This window comes from Babylonia areolata, chromosome 20, assembly GCF_041734735.1.
Source record: "Babylonia areolata isolate BAREFJ2019XMU chromosome 20, ASM4173473v1, whole genome shotgun sequence".
NCBI lineage: Eukaryota > Metazoa > Mollusca > Gastropoda > Neogastropoda > Buccinidae > Babylonia > Babylonia areolata.
In genome coordinates this window covers 27,712,213-27,728,823 of record NC_134895.1, presented here as the reverse complement: position 1 = coordinate 27,728,823, position 16,611 = coordinate 27,712,213, and the positions used below count along the sequence as shown (strand labels likewise).

General features: G+C 45.5%; 1 protein-coding gene across 2 annotated transcripts in view; it reads right to left on the bottom strand.

Moving 5' to 3' along the window:
• Positions 1–16,611, bottom strand: part of LOC143295366 (uncharacterized) — a 378,847-nt gene that overhangs the window by 192,436 nt on the left and 169,800 nt on the right. For both annotated transcript variants that reach the window (XM_076607023.1, XM_076607024.1), the window contains exon 2: positions 9,640–9,818. The gene's annotated coding sequence lies outside the window, so the exon portion shown is untranslated. The remainder of the gene's footprint in view (positions 1–9,639; positions 9,819–16,611) is intronic.

Genomic DNA, 16,611 nt, shown 5'->3' with positions numbered 1-16,611 from the left:
GTGGATAAATAAAAAGTTATCCTCTGCTCAACGCTGAATTTAGTCCATGTGAAGCTGGAGCCGTCACTGGATGCTGGCATTCGTGCTGCCAGTTGCATAGAGAGCGAAATCGTCTACAAACAGAGAGGTGTCTGATCTCTTCGGAACTGATTGGACGATGTCGTTAATATTGATGCTGAAGAGAGCCGCGACAGAATGCTCCCTTGAGGAACACCCAGATCCTGCTCGTGAAATGTCGAACAGAGCGGTGGCGATCCTCACCTGGAACTGCACTGTTGGTCTTGCAAGAAATTGTGGATAAACTGGGGGAGGTGTCCTCGGGAGGTTGTAAAGATAAGAAGGGATGGTAAATGTCCAACTGGGATCATAGGCTTTCTCCAAATAAAAAAAAATCTGGCCACCACATGCTGTTTGTTTACCAAAGCGTTTCATTCTGTGGTTTCCAGATGGACCAGATAGTCAACGATATACCAATGCTTGAGGAAACCGCACTGCTCTTTCGCCAGAAGGCCGTTGGTCTCTAGTTTCTCGTCAGTCTACCGCTGACCGTCTTCTCCATTAGTTTACAAATGCAGCTGCTCAGTGCAATTGGGCGGTAGTTTGGAGGGTTAGAGAGGTCTTTTCTCGGTTTTGGTACAGGGATTGTGAGGGCTTTCCGCCAAGAGGTTAGTAAAAAGCTTGTGGTCCAGATATGATTGTAAACTTTAAGTAGAGTTTCTAGACAGGTTTCAGGAAGATGTTTCAAAAGTTTGTAATGAATCTCAGACAGTCCAGGAGAGGAATCTGTACAGGTTTGAACAGCAAATTTTAATTCGTTCAGAGTAAATGGTAGTTTATAGTTTTCAGTGTTGTCAGATGACACGTTGCAGGGTGTTTTTTTCTTTCAGGCTTTTGATTTTGAGGAAAAGGGCCAATTTATTGGCAGATGCATATTAGGGTTCAACAGTGGAGACAAGCAAACTGGCAACTGCCTTCTTTTCTGTGATCAGAGCATCTGAGAGATTCCGATGGTGTAATGTTGGACAAGCGTTTTTCCCTTTGATTTTCTTTAAAACTCTACACTTTCTTTTTGGGTGTGTTGGAGGTCAACGAGGAGCAAAAATCTCTCCAGGTTTGTTGCTTACTCTTTTTAAAATCATATCTCGCTTTTGCCCTCAGCTGCTGATGAGTTTGCACACTGTCTGCCTCACTGCCACAGTGGCTGACTGGCCCGTCCCAACAAAATCAAAGACATTGAAAGGTTTTTTGGCTTCACCACCTACCATCGCACGTTCTTCATGGATTTTGTGGAGGAGACCACCTTTGTACAGCATCACTGGAATAAATAAAATTTGGTGGGGAACAGAACAGCAACAATCCTTCAAAAGACTTTTCATGGCATTGACAGACCCCCTGTTATGGCATTACCCAATAATAGGGATCCCTTCATCCTGGATACAGATGCCAGTGATGTTGCTATATGAGCAGTCCTTTATTAGGTACATGATGGTGTTGAGAAAGTAATTGTATTAGGCACTTTTCCTTTGACACCAAAACAGGCAGTACTGCACTACCATCAAGGTCAGTTGGCATGATGGATGGAGGAGTGAGCACAATACCACAAGATAGTGCAGCATCACTCAGGATCAAAGCATGGAAACACATATGTGCTTCATCCAGGATACCTGACAAACTGACTACATGTCCACCATATGTGGTGGGCACACAGGTGAGTGGACTAAGCTACCAACCTGACGGACAGAGGCTTCTCTGAAGTGGTTCCAGCAAGATTGGACCACGGTAGCTGCTGTGGGGAATCAACACCATAGAGAAGGGAGTGTGAAGGTTATTCCAAGCAGTTGTTCTCACGAATCTGAGGGAGCAGCTGTGAAAACTCCAACTAAGGCCAATACTAGGGGTCAGATTACCCACAAGAATTATCAAAGTGAACCATGTGGTTTCGGTCTCGAAGGTCTTAGGACCTGCGAAATAACACTTTCGGACAGTACAAGTTTTGACACTTAAGTTCAAGACAACTGTGTATTTGTCAGAACTTACAATATATAGAACTGGCTCAAGAAGCCACAGCTAAAACCCCTGCTTCTTGGGGTTTTATGCATAAGGAACATCAGGCTGAACAAGAGAAGGATCCCGACCTTTGTTCATTATTCAGTACCTGGAAGAAGGAGCAGAACCTGACGAAGGAGAGCTTTTTCTAGCTGCACTGAATACCAAGTATTACTGGGTGAACAGAGACTTGTTCTTGCCGAAAGACAAAATGCTGTTCAAGCGCCAAATTGACTCAAAGGATTTGGAGTTAGTGGTGCCATCTTCCCTGCAACAAAAAGCAGTATAGTGGTATGATCTCCCTTCAGGCAAAACTGAAAGAGTTCTTTTGGGTCCAACTTTCCAGAGATGTGGAGACATACGTGCTGACCTGCGACGTCTGTAGCAGAAATAAGAAAAATAAAACCTGCAGAAAAGTTCCCATGACAGAGTATCATGCAGGAGCACCGATGGAACGAGTCCAAATCAACTTCATTGGGCGTCTACCAAGAACAGCAAAAGGGGACGAACACGTCCTCATAATAGTGGATCAGTTCACCAAGTGGGTTGAATGTGTTCCCCTTCCTTCTCAGAAAGCTGAGCTGACGGCTCAACGAATTCTTCTCAAGGTTCGGTTGTTCACTTCAAGTGTTCTCAGACCAGGACAAAACTTTGAGAGCCTTGTGCCAAACTTTACAAATACATAAGCTGGAACAACCCCTTACAGGCCTTTGTTGAACAGTCAAGTGGAATGGTACAATCAAACTCTGATGGAGGCAGTACGTTGTTTCCTTGGAAAGGTACAGAACAGATGGGATGAGAACATACAACAAACATCTGGAGCCATTCAGTCATCAGTCAACAGGACGACTTGGTTCACAAGGTAAGGTTGGGAAGAGAGATGAATACGCCGGCGCAGTTGGTGTTTCCCATCCCAGGTAAGAAGTTTGACAGCACAGACAAGTATGTGTCACATCTGGTGGATACTTTGCAAAAAGCACACAGTGTCACCAGAGAGAAACTGAAGACATCACTAAGGACTGTGAAGAGGGATTGTGACCTCAAAGTGCTACTCTGGTCATACTTTGAAGAAGATGTGGTGTATCTTCTTGACGCAGCAATACACAAAGGCAAGAGCAAGAAACTCTTCTCCCTGGAAAGGACCAGGCATCATTGTGAAAAATCTTTCAGCATACCTATATCAGGCTAAGCTTCTTTGTGACAAACCATGACAGACTTATGCCTTGCAGGGATAGAAATATTCCCGCTTGGATAGTTCGCATAGTCACAGGTAGTAGCAGACAAGCTTGAAGACACCAGAGGAAGACAAACAAGGGGTCTACTAAATCTATAGAAAACACCAGCCACCGTGGCGAAGTGGTTAGCGTCGCGGACTGACGGCTGGGAGGACGCGGGTTCGAATCCCAGCGGAGGTGGGTTTTTCGGCCCGTGGCCAGCTCCTACCCAGAGTTGAGTGTGCTGTGGGCTTAAATGGGGAGACTGGGACGATACAGTCGAGTGTCATCCACTTCAAGGATGCGTCTTTGGGTGTGTTGCTCTAATTACCTGACCAACACTGCAAGTGTCTGTATCTCTCGGGCCTGGTTAATGCCGGGATATCATTATGACAGGAAGGGTAGAGTACAGCCTTGTCACGCAGTCCCAAACCAAAATGGACGTCCATAGCAACATCGTCATCATTATTGTCATCCTCCTCCTCCTTCATCGTCATCAATATAAAACAAAATAGTCTCAAAGTCTGTGGCCTGCTCTCATGGTGACCTCAGTTTCGATACCCCTCCACTTCCGTGCTTGGGGTGAGTTCTGTCAAGGTCGTCGGCGTCAGCAGATTCATGGGGGGCTGTTGTTTGAGGGACGTGGTGGCGGTCTCCACTCTGGGAGAGACGCTCACTCAGTCTGGCTCCGCGACTGAGCCATTATTGTCGTTAGTAGGGGGCTTAGTAGGTGGTGTCCTAAGTACGTTAAAACAGAACAGGCACCACTGAACACCACCGAAGTGACTCAGCAGCAGTGCAGGGTCTCCTCTGGTGTGTGGCCTCCAGGCGACCCAACATCGATGGTTCCCTGTGGACTGCCGACGCTGGAACTGCGACGGATGAACCCGGGTGTGGCCGTGTATGGGGGAATCTAAATGAATGGCGTGGGAGTAATGCCACTGAAACGGCGCAGATGATGGGGCAGCAAAAAAAAAAAAAAAAAAAAAAAAAAAAAAAAAAAATCTATAGAAAACCCTGGAGCATTAGATTCATGATAAAGTGCAACTACTGTCAAGAGTGGCTCCATAGATCATGTGTCAATATCACCACTAAAGATACACTTGACATTCACAAGTACAACTGGAAATCTTGTATTTAATGTCTTTTTCTGGTGTGTTGTAGGTATGGTAGCAAAAACCACAATGAGGAAGAGCGCTTGGGCCTGCACAGAGGTACTGTTGGCCCAAAACTAACTGTACCAGCCAGCAGAGGCTCTGGTCAGAGAGCTTTGGCTCTGACCAATACCTGATGCAATAAGGGAAGATTGTCTGTTGAGGCTGGTCTCATTGGCTTAAAAGGCAAAGTACCTCCAGAAAATAACAAGTCTGCATCCAACCAATGGCTCAAAGAGGCTGTGTGGGCTTTGAGCACCTTTCAACTAAAGGGGTCCCCTTGATCTGGGACCATGTGGGTCACGTTCAGAGCCTGGTGAGAAAACCAGCCCAGCCGACAGACAATGCCGACAAGACATCCGTTTGCAGATGGATCCAGGGTTGGAGTGCTGGGTCGGAAACGCCATGGAAGATCCCGTGAAGGAAGACACAAGTCTTCCAGTCACAGGCCCAGTGGAGTTCACGCTCAATGAACTGGACCCTGCAATGCTGGATTCTCCCAAGGTACTATTTTCAGACTAACCGGAAAAGGGGCATGGAAAAAATCAGGCACTCAGTGCACTGCCGCCGTAGAGATGCCCACGAGGCCCGTCAGGCTCATAAAAACTCATGCGAGTCAGTGCATCCCATCGAGTCATGTCGGAGTACGAGTCAGTCGAGGCCAAATAGCCTAGGGTGGTATGTGTGAGAACAGCTATCTCTTCCTCTTCAGGACAGTTGAGGATGGAAGTGGCAGTTCAATCCAAGGCAACACCTTTGGAGGTGGCATCTACATCAGCTCTAGACAGATATTTATGTTAGGTGCTGGGATTTAATGACAAGGGACAGGAGGGCTCATGCATTCCAAAGTCATGTACATGAGATTTATGACGAGAGACTCTCCCATACATCACGGATGGTTCCTGTGAAGAAACAGGTTACTCACTGGCTGCTGGGATACCCAGGCACCTTGGAAGAGTCAGTGGAGTTTGCTCCGATGCAGCATCTCCTCACTGACAGCAATAACACTTCTTCTATGTCAGATCACCAGCAAAAGGCTATGGAAGCCTTTTGTACCTATCTGGGGGAGCAGGTGCCAAGGGAATTTCGCCTGTGCCTATGAAATCAGTGGCAGTTTTGATTCACTAGAAGGCCGTGTTGCTGTTGGTGGCTCAGCTGCAGCCAGAACATCTGGTATATTTTCGGCAAGATTAACCAGTTTCTAAGGAGGTGAGGCGGTAGGAGGTGAGGTGTAATAGGCCCCATACCTCGACTCACATTTCCACCTGGACCAAATTTCCAATAGCATATGTTTGCCAAGGAATGCTGGTTCACGAGCAGAGTTGGATGGCACGTCAGTGGGCTTCAGCAAAGAAATTCAGTTTGTGGGTACTTGTGTCTCCTTCTGCAGTCCATACACCTATCCTTCATTGGAACAATTTGCCAAGTTTTCCCAAGGATGTGGTCACAATTGGATTCCATCCAAAATATTGTAGCCAGATTCCAAAGGCATAAATGAATGAAGCCTTTTGCAACCTGAGTGAGTTGATCCGTTCCACCCAAGTACTAGGCTTTGGTGAGATAGGACTCGATCACTCGGTGCCTCGGCATTTATGGGCCTCCCAGGCAGATGTACTGGAGCAGTTACTCCCACTGATGGAGTTGAGGAATGTGCTTGTTCTCCACTGCAGATGGATCCCCGATGATGGTGGAGTGGAGGCCTACCTCCACTTCCTTCATTCGGTGAGGCAACATGTCTCCAAATCACAGAGAATATCATCACTACTTCATGGGGGAATCTTATGCCCAGGATCAGTGGTTTGGGCCATTTCTTCAATGAGGTCCAGGTACAAGCCTTAATGGGTCTGAACTGAGACCGAATCCTTCTGGAGATAGATGCCCCATACTTTCCTGCTGATGGGGACAAGTGGTCTGCACCTAGCCATCTCTACTCAGTGGCAGAAAGCATGGCAACTCACCTGCAGATGTCGGTTGAGGTGTTTTGGAGACAAACACCAGCAACGTACAGGATGACACAAATACAGCATGACAGAACGTGCAAGTCTGCTAATGCTCTATCTATGCCACCCTCTGGGAAGATCTTTCCAGTGGAAGAGAGCAAGAAGGGTTGCGTACCAGAGGACTTTAGGAACAACCCTGCACTAAGTCTGGTAAGTGGCGTTTGACTGTATAGTGAGAATGCTAAATGCTGGAAGTATCATTGTGTATACGTCTATGTAGCACTTAAAGTGTGTCTGAATATTCGTAAAACACTTCATTACATGAAAGCATATTCGGCAAAAGCAAGTGCAGTGCATTTGCTATGCACCACGTCTCATGTCAGTCAGAACAGACGCATTCCAAAGGATGAAAAGTCCGAGCTCCTTATTGTCTGACGCCTTCTTATCTTCACGTCTTTTGTTTCGTAACCAACTAGTTCTCGTCACACCGTGCTTCCAGAACGTGGACAGTATTTGTAACTGTTCAGATGAAGTCATGGTCGGAAGTTCCTGAGGACTCATAAAACATCCATCCGTTCAAAATCCGACCACTTGTCACTGGGAATTATTCCATTGAACGGTGGCTGTGTGTGTCACCTGTTGGCAATGATTCTGTCGTCACTGACGTAGGTTACATACAGGATTTTTTTTAACAACGCGGAGCATTGCTGTAGCTGACAGAGGTTTCACTTTGGTGAAGGTTGCTTCGCACATTGCATGACAAGCTGACTTTCGTTTTGAGGTCAGTGACCACGGGTGAGCGTCAGACATTAAAGGTCAAGCAGAGCGGTGGTGTGACACAGCCGCTCTGATTGCCATCTTCTGACGTCACACGCACCGTATACACACACGTGCACGCGCGCACGCAGGTGTGTTCTCTCCGTCTGTCTGTCTCACCTTTCTTTCAAGTTCGTCCATTTCCTACCAGCACCGCTGCTGCCCGCCCTCCTCTCCACTCCCACGTACATATGCATGCTATGGTCAAAGCACATTAAAATATATCTCTCTCATGCCACACATCTGCCATCATGGGTCGTTCAATGACCATACTCAGTCTGGATTTGTCAAGAGCCCAGCATGATAAACCAGGCAGCTAGGACTTTATCAGAACGAACGAACCAACTTTATTGCACGGGGGAAGGATAGCTGACTTTTGTGTGCCCCTTCATCATGGGCAAGAAACCATGTGCCAACTTAACGAAATGGTGAGGAGATGGAAAGAAGGGGGAATGTGGATGTGGTGAAGAACTAGTCAAACAAAAATACGGAAGAATAAGGTCGGGCCACACTGGAAACCTGCCTGTTCATACTGCTGCTTTTGTGCCGTCGTGTAATGTTGACACTCACCTGAAACTTGCGCCATGATCAAACACTCCAATCTGACTGATCGTGACTGCTTACTTTCGCATTTCTTCCGCCCGTATGGCTGTGTGCACATGTTAAGCATTTGGCGCTCGATTTATTGCGAATGTTGGTGGGTTTATTTCTTTGTCTCTTATCTGCCTGTGAAAGCTGACTGGAAGCTCAAAGGAGCGATGGCTTGTAGTTGATATGTGCCTTTGTTTTACAAAGAGCAGCAGTACGCGTTTCTTCTAAATTAGGTTAACAATCGAATAAGAAATACCGAAAGCAATCGAGATCAGCCCACACTTTTCTAGATTAAGGCCCACTCTGTCTGAATACATATTTCTGTATGAAATCAAGTGAACAGATCAGAATAAAAATGGAGAGAAACAATGGGTGTTCCTGGCTCTATTCAAGATAACCTTTGCCTTTCAACTGTGACGCGCAGACATGGTAAAACCGAAACAGCTTGGAATGATTATTCTCCAGTTTGCATGTATTCTGCATCTGGTGGATTCATGAAAAGCAGAGGGTAGTGAAACTTACAAGAAAAGCAAAAAAGTAAATCCTCTCCAAGCTAGAGTCAGTCCAATTAGAATTTGATTCAGTGCGTTTCAACAGAATCTACATAAAATACATTTTAAATGGAATGTAACAGAAAATTAATTGTCATGCCCATTTTGTGAATTTCATGGTTATGACTGGAATGTAATGGAGAAAGGAGTGACGTATGAAGAGTGAAAATGAGAAAGAGAGAGAGAGAGAGAGAGGGGGCGGGGGGGGGGGGGGGGGGGTGGCGAGGAAAAGGGAAAGACAGATAAAGAAAGACAAAGAGAGTGTGGGATAATCTATAGACGACTATATAGAAAGACAGGAAAATGGCATATACAGGAACGACTCCACAAAAATCATAATCTATCATCAACTGTCGACAATCATACACACACGCGCGCGCGCGCACACACACACACACACACATACATACAAACACACATACATCCACACACACAAACACACAAGCACACACACCTAGGCCTACACACACAACACTATCAATCTACCGTGCCTTTTCTGTTTCGAACCTCTCTCCGTACTCAACATTGTACGCTTTTGCACCGTCCTCACCACCCAGTTAAAATCCGGAAACTTTCTTCAGCTAATACTCTTATCACAACTATCTTTTCCCCGTTTTCTTGCCCATAAAAATGGCCACATCTGCTTTCTTGTCAGAAGCCAGTGAAATGGTGTGTCCAGACCATGCGTCAAGGGCAGCTGACGGGGCCGTGAGTGAAACGCCAATACTTTACAATATGATGAAAAGCCAGGCAGGGCTGATCAAAGACACGGCAGAGTGACGGTCACTTAAATCCAGTGGCCATTCTGTCCAGCGAATGTTGCGATTGAGTGTTGGGAGTAAAGCTGTGTGAATCTTTTTGTCGTTTCCCCCCTGTTTGAAATATTGGATTGGAGTTGGTGTTTATCAAAATGAGTTTGTGTGAGGATTCAGTTGGCTATTGGTTTATTATGAATTATGAATTTGCAGCACAACACAACAGCACAACATGTACGTCAAGGGTTGCTTGCGTCATATAAAAGCTGCGTAAGAGTGACCCTGGTAACATGTAAACAAGTTACCCCTTAAGGAAGGAACGAGACCGTTCCGAAAATTTGGAATATGACAGATTGATGTGTTTGTTTTTATTTGTTGTTTTTTGTTTGTTTGTTTTTTGTTTTGGAGGCGGGGAGGGGGGGAAGGGGGAGGTCTTCTTCCCCCCCCCCCCTCTCTCTTTCTCTCTCTCTACATATAAAAAGAACACTATAAGTATATCCACAAAGGAATGAAAGGCTGTAACAGATACAGGCTGCACACCATGACTTAGGGGTATAGTCAAAGCCACTTACCGCTGACAGAAATATGGAGCAGCACAGACAAAGCCATCTTCTCCAAACAACAAGACGGAAATGACATCCTCTCAACGGCTCCAGGACCAGGCATCCACATTCAACGTAGATCACGTAACCGCTTGGCCACAATGCCTCTCACCAGGTTGCTGGTCCTTTCGTCAATACATACTTCCATGCTAAAAAAGGGAAGAAATATGTGATCATAAATAACTCAACATTATATATATGAATACGTACGTACATGCACACATATATGCATACATTCACATATACATACCTACGTACGCACACGTGCGCATGGACATGCACACAAACGCAGCAACGAACGCACAAGAAAATCAAGATTCCAAGAATAAGTCATTCTTTTATTACCATCTGGCACACAGACATACACATGCGCGCGCACATGCACATTTGCACACATACATGCACACATGCACACAGATACAAACAGCCTGACAGTAAGAGGGGGTCACATGCGCACGCACGCGCGCGCGCGCGCGCGCGCGCGCGCACACACACACACACACACACACACACACACACACACACACACACACACACACACACACACGGCTTTATTCTGTGTAGAATAATGAGCTTATTCTGCACACTGAAAATGCTGACAAAAATATGAAATCATTTCGCAGCAACGAATTTGGTCGCGCGCGCACACACCCCCATCCCCCCAAAGCCCCCACACAACACGTACACATATGCATTCACATACACACAAATACGTGCAGAGACACAGGCACACACACACACACACACACACACACACACACACACACACACACACACACATGTTCACATCCAAACGACCTGAATGCACATGGAACATCTTGTCCCGTAATATTCAAAGCGGTCACCGTAGTTTTGGCACAGTTCAATATCGTCTTCACTTAAAACATTTGTACAACAACGCAGATAAAACGTACGTGTAGCGACTGCATGTAATAACATTTCAAATATTGAGATAGCAGACGAACGCCGAAGGGATTTGGGACAGTCTGCGCGAAATACCTGAACACCGAGCTGGTTCAGTGATTTATTAAACAATAACATTCCAAAATAACGCAGTCATCTATTCCTTCGTGCTGCTAAAAAGACAACCAGAAAGGCCATCAAAGAGCTAAAAACAGGGCAGACAACCGTACAACCCCTCTCTCTCCAGTGCCATCCCCACTTCCCCCCTCCACCTCCCCACTTTTCCATACTGCACGGCGATCAGAACCTGTAACTCAATCAGAATGTTGCCAAGGATAACCCTTTTGTCGCCGTGGATTCTTTTCCGTGCGCGAAGTGCATGCAGTACGCATGACCTCAGGACCTCAGTTTTTCGTCTCATCCGAGTATTCACATTGTTCTTTTGAAAACACGGTTAACACAGGACCTGTCCATGGCGCAGTGTAATAAAGTTAATCACACTAGCGATTAAACATCACTTTATTCAAGAGTAATAAATCAGCCACCAACCCCCTTCCCTCTCCAACCACACACCCCTTCCCTCCAATGTATAACCCCCTCCCACCCCCCAAAAGAAAAAAAAAATTACGCACATGCACACACATACCCCCATATACATACATACATACATATATATATATATATATGAATATGTATATATATATATATATATATATATATATAATTATATAGTGAGAGAGAGAGAGAGAGAGACGGGGGGGAGGGGGGTGTGGGTAATGAAACGAAACGAAACGAATGTTATTTCAAGAGGGAAGTGGAATAAACATTTTAAGTGCAAACATAAATAATATGCATCTTTTCGCAGTAATGAGCCGCGTTACCCAAACTCCACAACGCAGCACAATTCTGGATAATAGTCTGTATCTGAACGTCAAACAATTAAATTAAAATCGAGAGAAGAACAAGATCCTGACACGTTGCAACAAAGCTCAACCTTTTGGAGAAAAAAATGCACAAGTATTTATGAACATTCAACAACTGGTATGACAATTCCATCATAAATCCAACATTCTCCGTCTGTTAAATATCCCTCCAACTTTTCTAAATACAATGATAATGCTTTTACTCGTGTTTACTTTAATCCATTTCAGCCCACTGTCTCTTTTTACGAACCCTGAATAATATTCACCCCTTCCATTTAATTCTTGGGATAGTCCAGCTTACTGTTTTTAGATAAACAATGGAGGTCATTACTTTCAGTCACAGCCAGCTGTTTTCACTGAATGCCCCTGCAGTGCATTGTGGAGGCAGACATTTACAAAGTCTGGGTCTTTTCGGCTCGCACAATGAGTCATCCGTAAAGGTAAGTCGATAACTTTTTTGTTTTAAAAGTTTTTATACATCATTATGAAGAGAAAGTGTTTATTATATGAGAACGGAGAAACTTTTTTTTTGTTTTTACCAGAAATGAATTATTGTTGATTTTGTGTGGGTTGAAACAAGCGTCCCTATTTAGGGACAGTGGGTTCAAGAGGGGTGGGGTTTTTGTTCATTACTCTTAATGCAGTCTATAATATTTTTATACAGAAGTTATTTGTTTTCAGACTTACATGGTTCATGAAGTAGTTAGCATACTTGAAGATGATGCTGCCTTTCAAGAAGCCTGGATCTACATTGATCCACCCGATGAGGGTGGCTTTGAAACTGACAAAGTCAGTCGTGACAAAGGTGGAGGAGGCACAATGTCTAACTAGAATGGGCGCCAGCTGACCATTGCAGCAACAGCTGCATTTACAAGAATAGCGTGTGAGAAAACTTTAATACAGGCGAAATTGTGAGTTTGCTTACGCATGAAAGTAGAAAAGTGAGTAATCGGGTATGTGAAATCATACGCTTAAAAAACAGCAACAACAACAACAAAAACCGTGTTTATCTGGATGGTGCTACAAATTAAGGTCTGTAGATTCAACTTCAGATGTTCTTACTTTTTTTTCCTTTCTTTTCTTTCTCTCTTTTTTGTGACCTATGGTTGATTTTATTTCAATTCTAACAAAAAATATATCACTTTTTTCCAACAGAAAAGCCAATAGTTACTCAAAATATTGTTCACATGCAAAAAGGAATCCAGCTCAGGGCACTCCAATATAATTGAAAAATAAGGTAATAAACACTCACAGTGTCATTTTCTGGGTATGCCAAATAATAACCTGTCATTTTTGTGCAGCGACCAAGTGAAGCAGGAGCAAGAATTGAGCATGAAGACTCTCCAGTACCATCAACCTCAGCCAAGTCAACAGGCATCCACAAAACGGAGGAAAATGAAACAGTTTACTGCAGCACCTACTGCCACAAAAAAGCCAGAGATGTCATAAAAGAGACTGGAAAAGAGTGGACCTGTCAAAAAGGCAGAAAGAACACTTCCCTTGTAAGGCTAAAGATGTTGACCTCTCTCGTCTGCCAGCTACGCCAATTGAACTCTTTGTGGTCAACACCATGTCAAACAAGGTTGGAGTTGAACCCGTCCAAACAGTAAAACGCTTGTTTAGAGCTGAAGGACAGGGAGTGGACATCTCACAGCCGTTCTTGGTAAAACACCACAACCAGACAATGAGTGGTGTGGATCAGACGGACCAAAATGTAGACAAGGACATCTCTATATGTTCCAAGAAGTGGTGGTGGCCACTGTTTCCCTTCAGTGTTGATGCCAGTGCCCTGTACAGGGCAACACCAGCAGCTGAGAACAAGCCCCTAAATATACTGGCCATGAGGCGTTCCATAGCCAGGGTCTATCTTGCACAAGCATCACAGGCATCTTCTGATGGCCGCCCAAGAGTACCCATGTTCATTGTAAGTAAACATGTACGCTATGACAGGATCGACCACATCATTCTGCTCTGGAAAATTCAACTGAGATGTGGCTTCTGTGGAAAGAAAGTGTATCGCAAATGCAAAGTTGGAGTGCTTGACAAGTGCTTTGATTTGTTTCACATGCCGTAGCCACTTATGGAGTTGCCCACACTCTGAAAGAGCCGAAAGCTGCTGTTAAGCTGTGCTTTTTGCCTTTTTTGTAGACATGAGTGACTTTCCTGAAACAGTGAAGAATACTTTCCAACAAGATAATCACATAAAGTTCACCATTTTATATACTACTATGCAGGGTGTCGCTTGCGACAGTGTAGTGATGGAAGAAAGGGAATTTTGGTCAACTTGACCCCTCGAATACGTCATGATTTTCGTTGTTTTTTTCCCTTTCTTTCTTACTTGCCGTGCGTGCGTGCATGTGTGTGTGCGTGTGTACGCGCGCGTGAGTGTGTGTTCCTTCCCTCCCTCGTAGTCAGCTCAGGTAGTTGTTTTCTTTTTCTCGTGCATGTATACCTGCACGTTATTAAGCTGAGCTGCAGGTCTGATAATGAAAACTCACCTGTCGATGTCGTGGGCATCGGAAGATGCTTTTATCGCTAGCAGCTGCACCCAGTCAGGGAGAGGTGGTTTGTTTTTCCAGTCCTGCTCCATTCATTTTGGAGTGAGGTGGTGTTTTTTTTTTGCCGATTCGGTTCGGTTTTGGGGCCTCCAGTGCCACCACATTTCCTGGGTCCGTGTCCGACCAGGAGGTCTGGAACAGCGTTCCAGTTCCAGGGTTTAATCTCCCTTATGTTTTTTTTTCCCTCACGAGCTCTTGAGGTGAGTCATGTTGGAGGAGAATGAAGAATGCTAGTTTTGTTTTGCTTTTCTATAGATAGGGAGCGGCCACTGATATGTATTTCGGGTTTGGTTTTGTTGTTGTTTGTTTGCTTTTTGTTGTTGCTGCATTTAAAACATACTTTAATTTCAGTGCAGTATGGCCCTACCAATCCTTGTGGATTCAGATCTGTGTGCGCACATATTCTGTTTTTGTTTTGTTTTTTTTTAATTAAAAAAAAAAATATATATATATATATATATAAACGGTTGTATTAAGGCATTCGGCTGTACGTGTGAGTGTGTGCGAAACCCCTCTGTGTGTCTGCTTTAGCACATGCATTGTTTTTCTTGTGCTTGACTCTTGGCTCGAGTATCGTTACAGCTCCGAAGAGTGTCAGACGATTCCTGCATTTTCCCTGGGTGCCGGATGTCCTCTCTGGAGTTTATGGTACTCCCGTGTATCGGCCATCTTCCCGGGTGCTGCAGTCCCCCCCTAGTGCCCGAGTGTGACCTGGGTACATCATCTGTTGTCCTCGCCCCGCGTAAACTACTGTCTCACTGGGGCGTGCTCGCTGTGTATCCCAACACATCGCCTGCCTGCAGGGAGTCCTGGCGGTTTGTGCTTGCCTCGGACCACTGTGTTCAGGACCAATGCAAGCCCGACATGGACGGTAGAGGATGCGTGTGCATGCGTGAGAGCAGTGCACAAGAGGGGTGAGTGTGTTCGAGCGAATGTGATTTTTTTCCTCTTTAAAAACAACAAAACTTGACATAGTGAGGCAAATTATGGGTAGTGGGTTAGCAAGATTGGGAGGAGGGGGGGGGGGGATTAAGGGAAATAGTAAGGCCTCAGTGCTGTTTTGGTTGTCAGTATGTCTGTGTGAGTGAGTGAATAAAGTTTTGTATTGTGTATAAATTCTTGGTGTTGTCTGCACTTAATTGAGCGTGCGAGGATCCGGAGACCCATTTTTCTTAAATTTTCTTTTATTAGATTGCGCGGTGCCGGTCGGGTTGTAGGTGGGTCCTCAACCTTTACCGGTCGCGTGACAATTTTTGGGGGCTCGTCCGGGATCTTTCGCTTCCCGATCGCCGCTCGCAGCTTTTACTAAGTAGTTTGTATTATCCATGCTATTTATTTATTTATTTATTTTGTAACTTGCAATGTTTTGGTTTCTATTATATGTGGGAAGTTAAGAGTACCCCTCTTTTCCACTCACTGGGGTTTAGGGTGTTTATTCCACTGGTGGTACCCTGTAGTCTACACTGACTGCTCCTCATAAGCAGTTTTGGGGAACACAAGGGGTGGTAGCTATTCGTAGCAGTACCCCAGCATTTCCGTGTTTAACTCCTTCATAATCCCCTAGTTTTGTTAGTGCGTAGTGTCAGTGTCAGTTACGGTGGCTTCCAAGTCTGTCACGGGAAAAGATCCATCCCGAGGACCGGTTACAAGGTCAGCCGCGGCCTCAGGCAAGAAAGAAGTGGTCGTTGTTGGGGAGGGTTCTCCCTTTCTGAAAACTCTGGGCCCTGGCCCGGAAATTTCTCGGCAGTCCCCTAATTGGATCAAGGAGATGATGGGGACTCAGTATAACACCCCTCCAGTCACTCCCACAGGGGTTAGGACAAATGTCACCACTCCTGGGGGAGCCTTTACAGGCCCAAGGTTCCCCAGTCCTTCCCAGGTACGTTCTCAGGTAACTACCTCAGGCACTGGGTACGTCACTGGCACTCCAGGGGTTATGACCTCGCGGGTTTCAGAATCTAACACGCCCGATAATACCTCCCTGGTGGGGGGCGACGTTACATCCCTCATTCTGTATTTTGGAGAGGAAGGAGGAAATGCGTCGACAGGAGGAGGAGAGGAAAGAAGAGATGCGTCGACAGGAGGAGGAGAGAAAGGAGATGCATCGACAGAAGGAGAAAAAGCGTCGACAGGAGGAGAAGGTGCGTCGACAGGAGTCCCCGGCAGCGGGACTGCCCACTTTTGCCCCTCCAAGGCTGACTCTTCCTGAGTTGCACCCAGGCGACGATGTCGATTTTCTGGATCATTTCGAGGCAGTTGCTGACTCCTATAACATGGTAGAAGAGACTCGCTCGCTCTACTTGACTAGCTGTTTGACAGGAAAGGCGGAGAGTTCGTATACTGATCTGAAAGCGGCGCTTCGCCGTCAGTTCAAGATATCCCCTGAGGCTTACCGTAAAAAGTTTAGGGAGATGCGCAAAGCTGGAGGTGAGTCCTTCATCCAGTTTGGGATTCTTCTTAAACTCACGCTCGAGCACTGGGAAACCATGTCTGGAATGGCACTGAGGGACTTGATTCTCATTGAGCAGCTTCTCAGCACTGTGACAGACGACCTGGCT